Source organism: Ovis canadensis, chromosome 3 (assembly GCF_042477335.2).
Source record: "Ovis canadensis isolate MfBH-ARS-UI-01 breed Bighorn chromosome 3, ARS-UI_OviCan_v2, whole genome shotgun sequence".
NCBI lineage: Eukaryota > Metazoa > Chordata > Mammalia > Artiodactyla > Bovidae > Ovis > Ovis canadensis.
The window spans coordinates 199,118,207-199,135,214 of NC_091247.1; the positions used below are offsets into that span (position 1 = coordinate 199,118,207).

The window sequence follows — 17,008 nt, forward strand, 5'->3', positions numbered from 1 at the left end:
GGACTCAGACTCTGGGCATAACACATATTTAAAGGGAGGTTTGTGGAAGCAATAAGGGAAACTTTAGTCAGGCGGGATGTTTTGGGTATTCTTTAGTTAAGATGGCATTTGTAGTTGGGCAGAGGGGTGATAAGCCCTCTGGGCAGGGGGTGATAAGTCCCTGGCAGATGTAGGGGGTGGAAGGTTTCTGAACAGGGAGTGATAAGTCCCTGGTAGATACAACTGGTCTGGAGCATCAGGGCGGGACCTAAAGTTCAGTTTTGTTTTCTCAGAAGTTAGATGATTCAGCAAGGGCCTTTGAGACTGTTGTTTTCTTTTCTGGGCCCAAAAACTCCTTCAGGAAGACAAAGTGAAAATTCAAACCGTGTTGAAATTGTTCTAGAAGCACTACTAAAAGAGGTTTATAGATACTGGCATGAAATCAAGTAGGGGAGATATGATCATGGCTTAGAATATTGTGGGGTGAATGAACATTCATGAAAAAGATGGGATTTGAAGACGGGCAAGATCTACACAGGCAGAATGTTAAATGAAACATGTATAAACAAAGTAAGCACAGGAAAAGTAGGAACATGAATAGAATGACTTGGTTGGAGGCAGAGTCTTGCATGGGAATACAAGTCTGAGAATAATGATTGGTGAGATTATGGTGCATGCAGCCTGCTTGACTATGGATTTATACACACATACTTGGAAACTGGGAGTCCTTGTTTAATGGCAGGATGACAGAATTGAGAGTTTCTTAGAAAGATAAGCATGTCAATAGTCCCCAAGATGGAGGAGCAAAAGGACTGCAGGCAAGGGTTAGTTTAGGAGATAAAATCAGAAGCAGACTCTTGGGAACAACTCAGGAAGATTGGATTCTAAAGACACACAAAGAATTAGCTGAACTTAGTACCCATTAGATGAGCTACATTCACTAATGCTTCATTCTTTCTACCTGTAACCTAGGGACTTAGAATTTTCTTAAAGAAAGATGAATATCATATGTAGAGTTAATCAATAATATAGTCTTTTCAGTGTGAACAGATTAACACACTTTTATTAGCAATCTCTGAAGGTATGGGGGAAGAATAATATCCCAATACCCTTCAGTTCTGCTGCTTAGGGTTACTCCATGAGGGAACTACCCCTTTTTAAAAAGTTTTTCTCAAGATATTTCTAGGCAGATCTTGAAAAAGAATAAAATGTTGTAAATTATTGAGCCTCTATATGCCTCAGATTGCTCCTTTGAAAAATGGGGATAACAACATATAAGCACCCCAGGAGCTGTCCTGAGGATTAAATGAGTTAAAACATGTGAAATGTCCCACAAAGTATCTCAGGAAGTCTTAGCTCTCCTCCCCTGCTCTTCCTCCTTTTTATATTTACTGCACCTGAAGTAGCCGTTTTTGAAATCATGCAACTGTTATACCGAAATGGCATTTCATCCCAAGTATAGTTTCTTAAAATTGTATAGTATCAAAATGATTAACTGTCAGTTCACCAAATTTTGATGTTCCATGACCAGATTTCTCAGACCACCTCAAAAGTACGTACCACTCAAAGGAAAATGTGTTCTTTTTTATACACCATGGGTCAGGCCTTCCTCTGTTCTCATACTCTCAGTTCAGTTGCTCAGTCGTGTCTGACTCTTTGTAACCTCCATGGACTGCAGCACGCCAGGCTTCCCTGTCCATCACCAACTTCTGGAGCTTGCTCAAACTCATGTCCATTGACTTGGTGGTGCCATCCAACCATCTCATCCTCTGTTGTTCCCTTCTCCTCCTGCTTTCAATCTTTTCCAGCATCAGGGTCTTTTCCAATGAGTCAGTTCTTCACATCAGGTGGCCAAAGTATTGGAGTTTCATGCGTTATCCTTTATTTATTGGAGTCTCATACTTTATTCTCTTATATTCTGTGGCACTAGACCCTCTGGGGTTTCATTCCACCTCTTGGACCAATCCATTTATAATTCTTCTACAGACTCACTCTCTTCTATCTGGCTGCCTGAATGCAAAGTATTCATCTCTCAATCCTGGACACTGTTTTCTCCTCTGTGTTTTCCTTCACTAAACAGTTTCATCTATGCCAACCTCTGCATGCATGCATGCTAAGTCACTTCAGGCTGTAGCCCATAATGCTCCTTGTCCATGGGATTCTCCAGGCAAAAAGGGGATCTTCCTGATCCGGGATTGAACCTGCATTCTTACAGCTCCTGCATTGGCAGGCGGATTGTTTATCACTAGCACCACCTGGGAAGCCCCATACAGGTCTACAATTCCCAAGTATATATTATGCCCAAACCTCTCCTCTGAGTTCCACATACAAATGAGTCCCTGCCTAGAAGATATTTCTCCTTGGATTTCTCAAAGGCACCACAAATCCACATGTCCAAAACAAAACTTAAGTCCTCAGATCCAACTTGCTCCTTTTCTAGTATTTGCTGTCTTTAAAAATAGCACCTTTTATTATTTAGCCAGAAAACTATGAGTTATTCTCAACACATATCACTCTCATGTCTGTTACCAAATTCATCACCAGCTGCCATCAATTTTACCTCCTAAATGTTTCTCTAATCAACCCTCCTTTTAAAAAAAATATCTGTTTATTTGGCTGCGCCACATCTCAGCCACAGCATGGGGGATCTTCAATCTTTGTTGTGGCGTGCAGCATCTTTCAGGTGTGGTATGTGAAATCTGGTTCCCTGACCAGGGAACAAACCTGTGCCCCCTGCATTGGGAGGGAAGTGCCCCTTGCAATGGGCCACCAGGGAAGTCCCAGTTCTCTTTTCTTAATTTCCACTGCAAACATCCCAGACTCAACGATCTCCCTGAACATCCTTTGGTTTCTCTACTGTTTATTAATATTTTCTTTCTTTTAAGAATTTATTTTCTATTTTACAAAATGAATATACACATCAGGTAGTAGCTTAAAACAGTAAATGAATTCAAAAAACAAACACACAAATAAATAAGTGCTCCCTGCTCCATCCATTATTCCTTACTCCACAGTGTAAATCAGTTTCAGCTTTTTTGTTGTTGTTTCATTAGATAATACTCCATATTTCTAAATAATGTGCTTATGTTGCCTTTTCTTGGTCTTAAAAAACAGATTATGGATTATATTCTTTCTGAGGATTTTGTTATTTTACACCCCCATTATACCTTACCCTTAATACCTTCGTAGCCCCCCCTTTTTTTGGTTAAATTAGTATTTATTATTTATGTTATTAAGATTATGGATTGAGTGGATGAAAATGTTTCTTTTCTTGCATAACTTTTTGCTTTGATCAGGAGTTAGTTATTACATTATTTTCACATTGGTTTAATTTTTTATGTACCTATTCGTATTTTAACTCCAAACTAGTTAACATAAGTGTCTAATCTCAACACATTCAAACAGAACAGGAGGTCACTCAGGTTCTTTTTCTTTCCTTTCTTCCTTATTTTTCTTCTTCTTCTGTTTTTTTGAGAACTCCTTTCTCAGACCCTCTGTATTCTGGGTCCAGTTTAGATTGGCTACTCTCTTTCCTTCTCTTTTCCAGTTCTCTATGGTTTTAATTGAGCATTCTTCTCCTCTCTTAACATATTATTAATAGTTATACTTCTTTCTAAAAATTCTTTGTTACCGCAGAGATTACAATACACATTTTTAGTTCATCTCAGTCCATCTTTCAACAATGCTATGGTGATTCATGTGCAGTGCAGGTACCTTAGAGCAGTGTTTCCAGTTCCTCCCTCCTGATCCTTCCTATGACATTGCTGGCATTCATTTTACTTACACATCTGCTATAAATACCCTGTAAACTGATACTGCTATTACTTTTAGCAATTATCTTTAGCTAAAATCAGAATAAGAAAGATAAAACATTTTCATTGTACCTTCATTTATTCCTTCTCTGATGCTCTTCTTTCCTTTCTGTAGCTCTGAGTTTCTGACCTATAACATTTCCTTCTCTCAAAGAACTTCTAACAATATGTTCTGCAGGGTAGATCTACTGGTGATGAATTCCCTCATTTTTTGTCTGGGAAAGTCTCTTTGATTTTTTTTTTTTTTCACTTTTGAAGAATACTTTCACTGACTAGGTGAGTGACTTTTTTTTCCTCAACACCTTAAATATTTCACTACATTATCTTCTTGCTTGTATAGTTTCTGATGAGGAACTGTTTGTAATTCTTATTGTATTTTCTCTGTATGTAAGGCAATTTTTCTCCTTGTTGACTTATTTCAAGATTTTATGAGAAAGTGTCTTTGATTTCTATAGTATATGATAAGTTTATATGCAGTTTTTTTTGTGTGTATATTTTTCTGGCTTGGTGTTTGCTGAGCTTTCTGGATCTGTGGTTTGGTGTCTATTATTACTTTTGGAACATTTAAACTATTATTACTTCAAGTATTTCTTCTGTTCCTTTCTCTCTTAGTTTTCTTTCTGGTATTGCAATTAAACGTATTTAACACCTTTAAAAAAGTTGTTTTTGGTTGTTTGGTTTTTCTTCTAGTTTTATTGAGATATAATTGACATACTTCACTGTATAAGTTTAAGGTGTACAATGTAATGATTTGACATATGCATCATGAAATGATTATCAAAATAAGCTTAGTGAACATTCATTATCTCATATAGAAACAAAATTAAAGATAAAGAAAAAATTTTCCTTGTGATAAGAACTCTTAGGATTTACTCTTTAAATCACATTCATGTATAACATATAGCATTGTTAATTAAATTTATCATGTTGTATGGTATATCGCCAGTATACTTATTAATCTAATAGCCACAAGTTTGCACATTTTAACCACCTTCATCCAATTCTTCTCTCCCATATTCCAGAACTGGTAACCAAAAATCTGATCTCATTTTATATAAGTCTGTTTGTTTTCGAGGTGTAACTGATCTATAACATTATGCTAGTTCCTGTTACAAAGCATAGTGATTTGATACTTCTATACATTTCTATACAAAATGATCACCTTGATAAATCTAGTTACAATATGTTTCCATACAAAGATATTGCATAATTATCGACTATGATCACCACAGTGTACATTTCATATGCATGACTCATATATTTTGTAACAAAGTTGTATCTCTTAATCTCCCTCACCTATTTCTTTCCTCCCTTGACCCCCTCCCCTCTGGAAACCAATCACCTGTTCATTCTTCATGTCTATGACTCTGTTTCTATTTTGTATTTATTCATTTGTTTTTTAGGTTCCACATGTAAGCAAAATAATATAGTATTTGTCTTTCTTTTATGATTGATTTCAGTTAGCATAATACTCTCTAGGTCCATCATGTTATTGCAAATGGCAAGATTTCCTTCTTTTTTTATTCCATAGCATATATGCATATATATTACATCTTCTTTATTTATTCATCTATCAGTTGACACTTAGGTTCGTCCATATCTTACCTTTGTAAATAATGCTGCAGTGAACATAAGGGTGCATATAGCTTGTTTAATTAGTGTTTTGGTTTTCTTCAGATATATACCCAGATGTGGATTTGCTGTATCAGATTGTAGGTAAATTTTTAATTGTTTGAGGAATCTCCATACTGTTTTCCATTGTGATTGCATCAGTTTATATTTTCACCAGTGGTGCATGAGGGTTCTCTTTTCTCTGCATCCTTGCCAACACTTGTGATATGTAGACTTTTTAACAATAGCAATTTGACAGGTATAAGTTGATATCTCATTGTGGTTTTGAGTTGCATTTCCCTGTGGTGTTGGAGAAGACTCTTGAGAGTCCCTTGGACTGCAAGGAGATCCAACCAGTCCTTTCTGAAGGAGATCAGCCCTGAGATTTCTTTGGAAGGAATGATGCTAAAGCTGAAGATTCAGTACTTTGGCCACCTCATGCAAAGAGTTGACTTATTGGAAAAGACTCAGATGCTGGGAGGGATTGGGGCAGGAGGAGAAGGGGACGACAGAGGATGAGATGGCTGGATGGCATCACGGACTCGATGGACGTGAGTCTGAGTGAACTCCCGGAGTTGGTGGTGGACAGGGAGGCCTGGCGTCGGGGATTCATGGGGTCGCAGAGTCGGACACGACTGAGCAACTGAACTGAACTGAAGTGAACTGATGACTAGTGATGTTGAGCATCTTTTCATATACTCATGGGCCATCTCTATGTCTTCTTTGGAAGAAAAGTTTATTCAGATCCTCTTCCCATTTTTTTAAATTGAATTACTTATTTGTTTGGTGTTGGGTTATATGAGTCTTTGTATATTTTGGATATTAATTCATTGTCTGATACATTGTTTGCAAATATCTTCTCCAACTCAGTAGACTGCCTTTTCATTTTGTTGATAGTTTCCTTTGCTGTGCAAAGCTTTTTAGTTTGTTGTAATCCCATTTGCTTATTTTTGTTTTTGTTTCCCTTGCGTGAGGAAACATCCAAATATATATTGCTTAAGACTAATGTGAAGGAGAGTACTGCCTATATTTTATTCCAGAAGTTTTCTGTTTGGGTCTTAGATTTCAAGACTTTAATCCATTTTGAGTTTACCTTGCATATAGTGTGAAATGGTAGTGCAGTTTGATTCTTTTGCATATAGCTCTCCAGTTTTCTCAACCCCATTTATCGAAGATACTGTCTTTTCTTCATTGTATATTCTTGCCTCATTTCTCATAGATTAATTGCTAAAAAATGGATTATTTAAAATATGAATTTATTTTTTTTAATTGGAGGTTAATTACTTTACAATTAATTGCCCATATAAGTGTAGGTCCACTTCTGGTCTCTCTATTCTGTTCCAATTAGTCCTTGTGTCTGTTTTTGTGCCAGTACCATGCTGTTTTGATTATTGTAGCTTTGTAGGATATTTTGAAATCAGGTTGCATTATACTTCCATCTTTCTCAAGATTGTTTTGGCTCTTTGGGGTCTTTGGGCTTCCATACATATTAGAATTAGTTGTTCTAGTTCTGTGAAAAATGCCATTGATATTTTGATAGGGAATATGGTCATTTTAATATTATTAATTATTCAAATCCAAGGAAACAGTATATCTTTCCATATGTTTGTATCATCTTCAATTTCTTTCATCAGTGTCTTTTGGTTTTCTGAGGACAGGTCTTTTGCCTCCTTAGTTAGATTTATTCCTATGTATATTATTATTTTTTATGTGATCATAAATGGGATTGTTTACTTGGTTTCTTTCTGATAGTTTGTTGTTAGTGTATAGAAATGCAACAGATTGCTCAATTAATTGTAATTGCAACTTTACTGAATTTACTGAACCCTCATAGTTTTTTGGTGGCATCTTTAGAATTTTCTATGTATAGTAGCATGTCATTTGCAAACAGTAACAGTTTTACTTCTTTCCTTCCATTTTGTCTTCCTTTAACTTTTTTTATTTTTTCACTCCAATATCTGTGGCTAGGACTTCCAATACTATGTTGAATAAAGTTTGAAAGAAAGGACATCCTTGTCCTGTTTACTCTTAGGGCAAATGCTTTCAGCTTTTCACCACTGAGGATGATGTGAGCTGTGGGCTTATCAAATATGGCCCTTATTATGTTGTGGTATGTTCCCTTCATGCCCACTTTATGGAAAGTTGTTTGTTTTTTTTTTAATCATAAACAGATGCTGAATTTTGTCTAAAGCTTTTTCTGCATCTATTGAAAAACATTTGACTTTTAGTTTTCAGTTGGTTTGTGTGGTGTATTACATGGGTTGATTTGCAGATATTGAGCCATTCTTTGATCCCTAACATAAAACCTACTTTAACATGCTGTTTGTTCCTTTATTGTATTGTTGAATTCAGTTTGCTGATATTTTGTTGAGGATTTTCCACGTATGTTCATCAGTGATATTGGCCTGTAATTCTCTTTTATATGGAATCTTTGTCTGGTTTAAAAAGTGATTTCACTTTAAAAAGTGAAATTCACTCAGTCGTGTCCGACTCTTTGTGACCCCACAGATGGACAGAATACCAGACCACCTTACCTGCTTCCTGAGAAATCTGTGTGCAGGTCAAAAAGCAGCAGTTAGAACTGGAGATGGAACAACGGACTGGTTCCAAATTGGGAAAGGAGTACATCAGGGTGGGATATTGTTGCCCCGCTTATTTAGCTTATATGTAGAGTACCTCATGTGAAATGCCAGGTTGGATGAAGCACAAGCTGGAATCAAGATTGATGGGAGAAATATCAATAACCTCAGATATGTAGATGACACCCTTATGGCAGAACATGAAGAAGAACTAAAAGGCCTCTTGATGAAAGTGAGAAACGAAAGTGAAAAAGTTGCCTTAAAAGTCAACATTCAGAAAATTAAGATCTGGTCCCATCATTTCATGGGAAATAGATGGGGAAACAATGGAAACAGTGACAGCCTTTATTTTGGGGGGCTCCAAAATCACTGCAGATGGTGACTGTAGCCATGAAATGAAAAGACGCTTGCTCCTTAGAAGAAATCTATGATCTCTATGACAAATCTACACAGTGCATTAAAAAGCAGAGATACGACTTTGCCAAAGAAAGGCCCATTTAGTCAAGGCTATGGTTTTTCCAGTAGTCGTGTATGGATGTGAGAGCTGAACTATAAGAAAAGCTAAGTGCTGAAAAATGGATTTTTAAAAATATAAATTTATTTATTTTAATTGGAGGTTAATTACTTTACAATATTGTATTGGTTTTGCCATAGTTCAACATGTATCCACTACAGGTATACACGTGTTCCCCATCCTGAACCTCCATCCCTCCTCCCTCCCCATACCATCCCTCTGGGTCGTCCCAGTGAACCAGCCCCAAGCATCCAGTATCATGCATTGAACCTGGGCTGGTGACTCATTTCATATGTGATATTATACATGTTTCAATGCCATTCTCCCAAACCAGCCCACCCTCTCCCTCTCCCGCAGAGTCCAGAAGACTGTTTTATACATCTGTGTCTCTTTTGCTGTCTCGCATACAGGGTTATCATTTCCATCTTTCTAAATTCCATATATATGTGTTAGTACACTGTATTGGTATTTTTCTTTCTGGCTTACTTCACTCTGTATAATAGGTTCCAGTTTCATCCACCTCATTAGAACTGATTCAAATGTATTTTTTTTAATGGCTGAGTAATACTCCATTGTGTATATGTACCACAGCTTTCTTATCCCTTTGTCTGCTGATGGACATCTGGGTTGCTTCCATGTCCTGGCTATTATAAACAGTGCTGTGATGAACATTGGGGTTACACGTGTCTCTTTCAATTCTGGTTTCCTCGGTGCATATGCCCAGCAGTGGAATTGCTGGGTGATAATGCAGTTCTATTTCCAGTTTTTTAAGGAATCTCCACACTGTTCTCCATAGTGCCTGTACTAGTTTGCATTCCCACCAACAGTGTTAGAGGGTTCCCTTTTCTCCACACCCTCTCCAGCATTTATTGCTTGTAGACTTTCAGATCAAAGCCATTCTGACTGGTGTGAAATGGTACCTCATCGTGGTTTTGATTTGCATTTCTCTGATAATGAGTGATGTTGAGCATCTTTTCATGTGTTTGTTAGCCATCTGTATGTCTTCTTTGGAGAAATGTCTATTTAGTTCTTTGGCCCATTTTTTGAAAGGGTCGTTTATTTCTCTGGAATTGAGCTGTAGGAGTTGCTTGTATATTTTTGAGATTAATTATTTGTCAGTTGCTTCATTTGCTATTATTTTCTCCCATTCTGAAGGCTGTCTTTTCACCTTGCTTATAGTTTCCTTTGTTGTGCAGAAGCTGTTAAGTTTAATTAGGTCCCATTTGTTTATTTTTGCTTTTATTTCCAATATTCTTGGAGGTGGGTCATAGAGGATCCTGCTGTGATTTATGTCAGAGAGTGTTTTACCTATGCTCTCCTCTAGGTGTTTTATAGTTTCTGGTCTTAGGTTTAGATCTTTAATCCATTTTGAGTTTATTTTTGTGTATGGTGTTAGAAAGTGTTCTAGTTTCATTCTTTTACAAGTGGTTGACCAGTTTTCCCAGCACCACTTGTTAAACAGATTGTCTTTAATCCACTGTATATTCTTGCCTCCTTTGTCAAAGATAAGGTGTCCATAGGTGTGTGGATTTATCTCTGGGCTTTCTATTTTGTTCCATTGATCTATATTTCTGTCTTTGTGCCAGTACCATACTGTCTTGATGACTGTGGCTTTGTAGTAGAGCCTGAAGTCAGGCAAGTTGATTCCTCCAGTTCCATTCTTCTTTCTCAAGATTGCTTTGGCTATTTGAGTTTTTTTTGTATTTCCATACAAATTGTGAAATTATTTGTTCTAGCTCTGTGAAAAATACCATTGGCAGCTTGATAGGGATTGCATTGAATCTATAGATTGCTTTGGGTAGTATACTCATTTTCACTATATTGATTCTTCTGATCCATGAACATGGTATATTTCTCCATCTATTAGTGTCCTCTTTGATTTCTTTCATCAGTGTTTTATAGTTTTCTATATATAGGTCTTTAGTTTCTTTAGGTAGATATATTTCTGTGGGTTTTTTTTTTGTTGTTGTTGTTGTTGTTTTGTTTTGTTTTTTTTTTTTTTTTTGACGCTGTAAGGCAGTGGCTGACAGCTTTATTGCTCTGGGGAGGGGAGGCCAGAGGCTCAGGAGCTCTTGGTGGTGTGGCTTCACCATCACAGGCTTCTGGCTGCGCAGGATGGTGGATGTGGCTGTGGATGGTGGCCATGTGCAAATCCAGGTGGTACTTGTTCTTCCGGATCATGTGCTGGATGCTGCTGAGGGTGGCCTGGGCGTTCTTGTTGATGGTGGTCCACACGTAGGAAGTGGCCAGCTTGCACTGGCCGATCTCCTCTTCATCACCACCATGACTCCTTTGCTGTCCGCCCCCGGCTCCACCCACAGTCTTGCAGTGAATGAGCCCATTATAGCGGAAGGAGTTGCGCGCTTTTAGGTTATTCAGCTCGGCCCTATACATCTGCTTGTTCCCCTTGATCAAGAAGCTGGAGCAGTTCCGCATGACCATCAATTGAAGATGCGCGGACATGGTGGTGACTCCTCTCGGTGCAGTGGCAGGAGATGGAAAGAGGAAAAATGGATGTTTTTGAACTGTGGTGTTGGAGAAGACTCTTGAGAGTCCCTTGGACTGCAAGGAGATCCAATCAGTCCATCCTAAAGGAGATCAGTTTTGAATATTCATTGGAAGGACTGATGTTGAAGCTGAAACACCATCTGGCCACCTGATGCGAAAAGCTGACTCATTGGAAGAGACCCTGATGCTGGGAAAGATTGAGGGCAGGAGGAGAAGGGGACGACAGAGGATAACATGGTTGGATGGCATCACCAACTCAATGGACATGGGTTTGGGTGAACTCCAGGAGTTGGTGATGGACAGAGAGGCCTGGCATGCTGCGGTTCATGGTGTCGCAAAGAGTCGGACACGACTGAGCGACTGAACTGAACCAAACAGATAATTTGTTTCTTCATATTTTCTATTTCTTCCTGGTTCAGACTTGGGAGAGTGTACATTTCTAAGTATTTGTCCATTTCTTCCAGATTTTCCATTTTATTAGTATATAGTTCTATGCAGTAATCTCTTATGATCCTTAGTTATATTTCTGTGGTATTGGTTCTAACTTCTTTCATTTTTGATTTTATTTCTTCAGGCCTTCTTTTTCTTTTCTTGATGAGTCTAGGCTAAAAGTTTATAATTTTATCTTTTCAAAGAAGAAGCATTTGGTTTCATTGATCTTTTCTATTTCTTTGGTCTCTATTTCACCATTTCTTTTCTGATCTTTATGCTTTATTTCCATTTACTAACTTTGGATTTTGTTTGTTCTTTTTCCAGTTCCTTTAAGTATATGATTTGATTTTATTTGACATTTTTCTTATTTCCTGAGGTAAGCTTGCATTGCTATAAACTTTCCTGTTAAAACTTCTTTTGCTGCATGTCATATTTTGCATCATTGTGTTTTAATTTTCATTTGCCCCCAGAATGTTCTTTCATCTTTGGTTTCTTCAGTAATCCATTTGTTGTTTAGTTGTATATTGTTCAGCCTCCATATACTTGTGTTTTCTACATTTCTTTGTCCCTTGTAGGTAATTTCTTGTGGCATAAAATTGTCAGAATTTTTTTTCCTTTTTTTTTTTTTTTTTGCCATACAGCACGTGGAATATAAGCTCCCTGACCAGGATTGAACCCATTTCCCTTGTGTTAGAAGCACTGAATCTTGACCACTGAACCACCAATATTCTTGATATGATTTCAATTTCCTTCCTTTCACTGAGACCTGTTTAGTGTCATAGCATATGATCTATACTGGAGAATACTTCATGTACACTTGAAATTATCGTGTGCTCTGCTGCTTTTTGGATGGAATGTTTTATATATATGTAGAATTCTTCTGGTCTAAAGTGTCATTTAAGCCTTGTGTTTCCTTATTATTTTCTGTTTGAATGATCTGCCCATTAATGGAGTGGTAACGTCCTCCACTATTGTTGTGTTACTGTTGATTTCTCTGTTTATGCTTGTTAATATTTGCTTTATATATTTAGATGCTTCAATGTTGAGTGCCTATATATTTATAATTCTAATATCTTCTTGGGTTGATCCTTTGATCATTACACAATGGCCTTCTTATTACAGTGTTTGCTTTATGGTCCATTTTGTCTTATATAAGATTGCTACCCCAGGTTTCTTTTGATTTCTATTCGCATGATATAATTTTTCCCATTGCCTCACTGTCAGTCTCTGTTTGTCTTTAGGTCTGAAGTAAATCTCTTTTAGGCAGCATACATATGGGTGTATCTTGTCTTTGTATCTATTCATCCATTCTATATCTTCTGATTAGAACATCTAGCCTATTAAAATTTAAAGAAATTATTGAAAGGTGCATACTTTTGCTATTTTTTATTTGCTTTTGCTTTGTTTTTGTAGCTCTTTTTTTATTCATTTCTTTTTCTTTTCCTGTCTTCCCTTGTGATTTGATGACTAGCTTTAGTATTATGTTCAAGTTCCTTCCTTTCTATTTGTGTGTGTGTGTGTGTATCTAATATAGATTTTTGGTTTGCGGTGGTTACCATGAGGTTTATATACAGCAGTCCCTACATATGTGTGATTAAGTTCCTGATCTTTTAAGTTCAAATGCATTTTTAAAATCCCGTATTTTTATTTCCTCCCCCACTTTCACTGTTTTTGACATATTTTACATCTTGTTGTTCTGTGTATCCCTTAACTACTTGCTGTGGGGATAGAAACTTTGACTACTTTTGCCTTTTGATCTTCCTACCAGGTTTATAGGTGGTTGATTTACTACCTTTCCTACATATTTGCCTTTACAAGTGAGTTTTTTCTTCTTGCAATTTTTGTATTTCTAATTTTGGCTTTCTCTTCTTTTGCTTAGAGAAGTCTCTTGTAACATTTCCTGTAAAGCTGGTTTGGTGGTGCTGAACTCTTTTAACTTTTGCTTGTTTGTAAAACCTGTGATCTCACCATCAAATCTGAGTGAAAGCCTTGCCAACCAGAGTATTCTTAGTTGTAGGTTTTTCCCTTTCATCATTTTAAATATATCCTGTCACTCCCTTATCGCCTGCAATTTTCTGTTGATAAGTCAGCTGATAGCCTTATCAAAGTTCCTTGTATATAACTTACTATTTTTACCTGGCTGCTTTTAATATTGTCCCTTAGCTTTAACTTTTGTGATTTTAATTACAATATGCCTTGGTGCAGTCCTCTTTGCATTGATCCTGTTTGGGACTCTCTGTGCTTATTGGACCTGTATATTTCTTTCCCATGTTAGGAAAATTTTCAGTTATTATGTCTTCAAATATATTCTCACCCCCTTTATCTACGCCAATAATATGAATGTTAGACTGCTTTATGTTGTCCTTGAGTTCTCTTAAACTGTCCTTGTTTCTTTTTTATTCTTTTTTCTGTTCAGCTTCAGTGATTTCCACTACTCTCTTCCATCTATTTGATACATTCTTCTGTATCATCTAGTCTACTGTTGATTCCTTCTAGTGTACTTTTTATTTCAGTTATTATATTCTTTAGCTTCCCTGGTGGCTCAGAGGTTAAAGCATCTGCCTGCAATGCAGGAGACCTGGGTTTGGTCCCTGGGTTGGGAAGATCCCCTGGAGAAGGAAATGGCAAGCCACTCCAGTATTCTTGCCTGAAGAATCCCATGGACAGAGGAGCCTGGTGGGCTACAGTCCACGGGGTTGCAAAGAGTCGGACAAGACTGAGCTACTTCTCTCAGATTATATTCTTTATCTCTCTTTGTTTTCTCTTTATATTTTTAACTGTTAAAAACTTTCAACTTCTCTGTTTGTCTAATTTTCTTTCAGGTTCTTTGAACAGCTTCAGTGGCTCAGTGGTAAAGAATCTGCCTGTCAGTGCAGGAGACATGGGTTCAATACCTGATGTGGGAAGATCCCTTGGAGAAGGAAATGCAATCCACTCCAGTATTTTTGCCTGGAAATCTCCATGGGCAGAGGAACCTGGCATGCTGTAGTCCATGGGGTTGCAAAGAGTTGGACACAATTTAGTGACTGAACAACCAACTACCAACAGTGATTATTACCTTATGCTCTTTATTGGGTAGATTTCTTACCGTCATCATCACTTTACTTAATTCTCCAGGGATTTTATCTTGTTCCTTATTTTGGAACATATTCTTATGTTGCCTCATTTTGCCTACTTTGCTGTATTTATTTCTATGTGTATGGTAGGTTGGCTGTTTCCCAACCTAGGAGAAGATGCTTTTTTGGGGGAGAGCGTGAGACATGCTATGCATCCAACAGTGTACTCCTCTCCGATCATCAGAACTATATGCCCCAGTGGTGCTCTCTATGTGGTCTGTGTGTGTCCCTCTGCTGTAATGGGCTCACTACTGTGAGCAGTCTGCTAAGTGAGGCTGGCCCTTGGTCCACTTGATTGCCAGGCCTTGTCTTGTGTAGAGGCTGGTGCCAGATCACAAGATGGCTAGCTACAGAGCCCTATCAGGTCTCAGAACTAATGCTGGCCCACTAGTGGTTGGAGCTGGGTTCTGTGGCAGAAGCTGTGGGACCAAGGATCCTGGATTTAATTTTGTCCTGGTGGTGGATGGGTCCAGTTCTTGATACAGCTGGATGTGGTGTTAGAGATGTCCCAAAGCTGTTGGATCCCAAGGCAGCTGGCTAAGGAGTTCAAGGTGTCTTGGAGCCACTGTTGGTCTGCTTGTAGGCAGAGCCAGGTTCTGGGGTCTCTGGTTGCAAGGCTGTGAGCTTCCTGGAGCTGGTGCTGGCCCTCTAGTCAGTGTGGCTAGTTCCTAACTCTTCTTGCTGTGAGATCAGGAGTGTCTCAAAGCTTGTGCTGCCTTTCTGGTGGGTGAGGTCAGATCCCAGGGTGAGTGGCTGAGGTGTCCATGGTGTCCCAGAGCTGGTGTTGGCCTAGTGGTGGATGGGTTGTATCTTTACATGGCAGGCTGCAGGGCTCCCACAGTCCTGAGGCTGGTGTCTGCCTGTTGGTGGTGGGTCTGTGTCCCTACCTGCCTAGTCTCTTGGCCATAGGAGGTCCAGTGCTGGTGCCAAGAGTGCAATAGGTGGGGCCAGGTTCTGGCATGAAAAAGCTAAAGGGAATATTTCAAAATGGGGATTTCCAGCAACATTTTTCTCATGGTAGAACAAGCTTCTGCAAATTACGGTCCCCAGTGTCCTTGTCCCCAAGGTGAGCTCCAGTTTCTTCCTGCCTCTCTGGGAGGCTCTCCAAAAGCAAAGGTGAGTCTGTCCCAGTCTCCATTCACACTATTGCCTCTGACCTGTGTCCTCAACCATTTGAGACATTGTGTGCATTCTTTAAAGGTGAAGTCTCTTTCCCACATCCCTCTGGATCTCCCTTCCCAAGAGTAAGACCCATTGACTTTCAAAGCCAAATATGCTGGGGCCTCATCTTCCCAGTGCAGGACCCCCAGGGTAGTGAGGTCTTCTCCTTGTTCCTAGGGAAGAACCCCTGAAATTATAATTATCCTTTCATTTGTGGGTTACCCATTTAGAAGTATGGGTCTTGGCTATATCATGTCTCCATCCTTTCTGCCCACCCTTTTCCAGTTCCCTCATTATATCTTTAGTTGTAGAATATCTTTTCTGCTAGTCTTCTTGGCTTTCTCATCAAAAGTGTATTGTATACAATGGTTCAGTTCAGTTCAATTCAGTCACTCAGTCGTGTCCGATTCTTTGCGACCCCATGAATCACAGCACGCCAGGCCTCCCTGTCCATCACCATCTCTGGAGTTCACTCAGACTCACGTCCATCAAGTCCGTGATGCCATCCAGCCATCTCATCCTGGGTTGTCCCCTTCTCCTCCTGCACCCAATCCCTCCCAGCATCAGAGTCTTTTCCAATGAGTCAACCCTTCTCATGAGGTGGCCAAAGTACTGAATCTTCAGCTTTAGCATCATTCCTTCCAAAGAAATCCCAGGGTTGATCTCTTTCAGAATGGACTGGTTGGATCTCCTTGCAGTCCAAGGGACTCTCAAGAGTCTTCTCCAACACCACAGTTTAAAAGCATCAATTCTTTGGCGCTCAGCCTTCTTCACAGTCCAACTTTCACATCCGTACGTGACCACAGGAAAACCGTAGCCTTGACTAGATGGACTTTAGTCAGCAAAGTAATGTCTCTGCTTTTGAATATACTATCTAGGTTGGTCATGACTTTTCTTCCAAGGAGTAAGTGTCTTTTAATTTCATGGCTACAGTCACCATCTGCAGTGATTTGGGAGCCCATAAAAATAAAGTCTGACACTGTTTCCACTGTTTCCCCATCCATTTCCCATGAAGGGATGGGACAGATGCCATGATCTTCGTTTTCTGAATGTTGAGCTTTAAGCCAACTTTTTCACTCTCCTCTTTCACTTTCATCAAGAGGCTTTTGAGTTCCTCTTCACTGTCTGCCATGAGGGTGGTGTCATCTGCATATCTGAGGTTATTGATATTTCTCCTGGCAATCTTGATTCCAGCTTGTGTTTCTTCCAGTCCAGCATTTCTCATGATGTTCTCAGCATATAAGTTAAATAAGCTGGGTGACAATATACAGCCTTGATGTACTCCTTTTCCTATTT

At 38.8% G+C, this 17,008-nt stretch overlaps 1 pseudogene; it reads right to left on the bottom strand.

The window, feature by feature from the left end:
• Window positions 1-9,651: 9,651 nt before the first annotated feature.
• LOC138435945 (large ribosomal subunit protein eL28-like) lies at window positions 9,652-10,958 on the bottom strand (annotated as a pseudogene).
• Window positions 10,959-17,008: the final 6,050 nt, after the last annotated feature.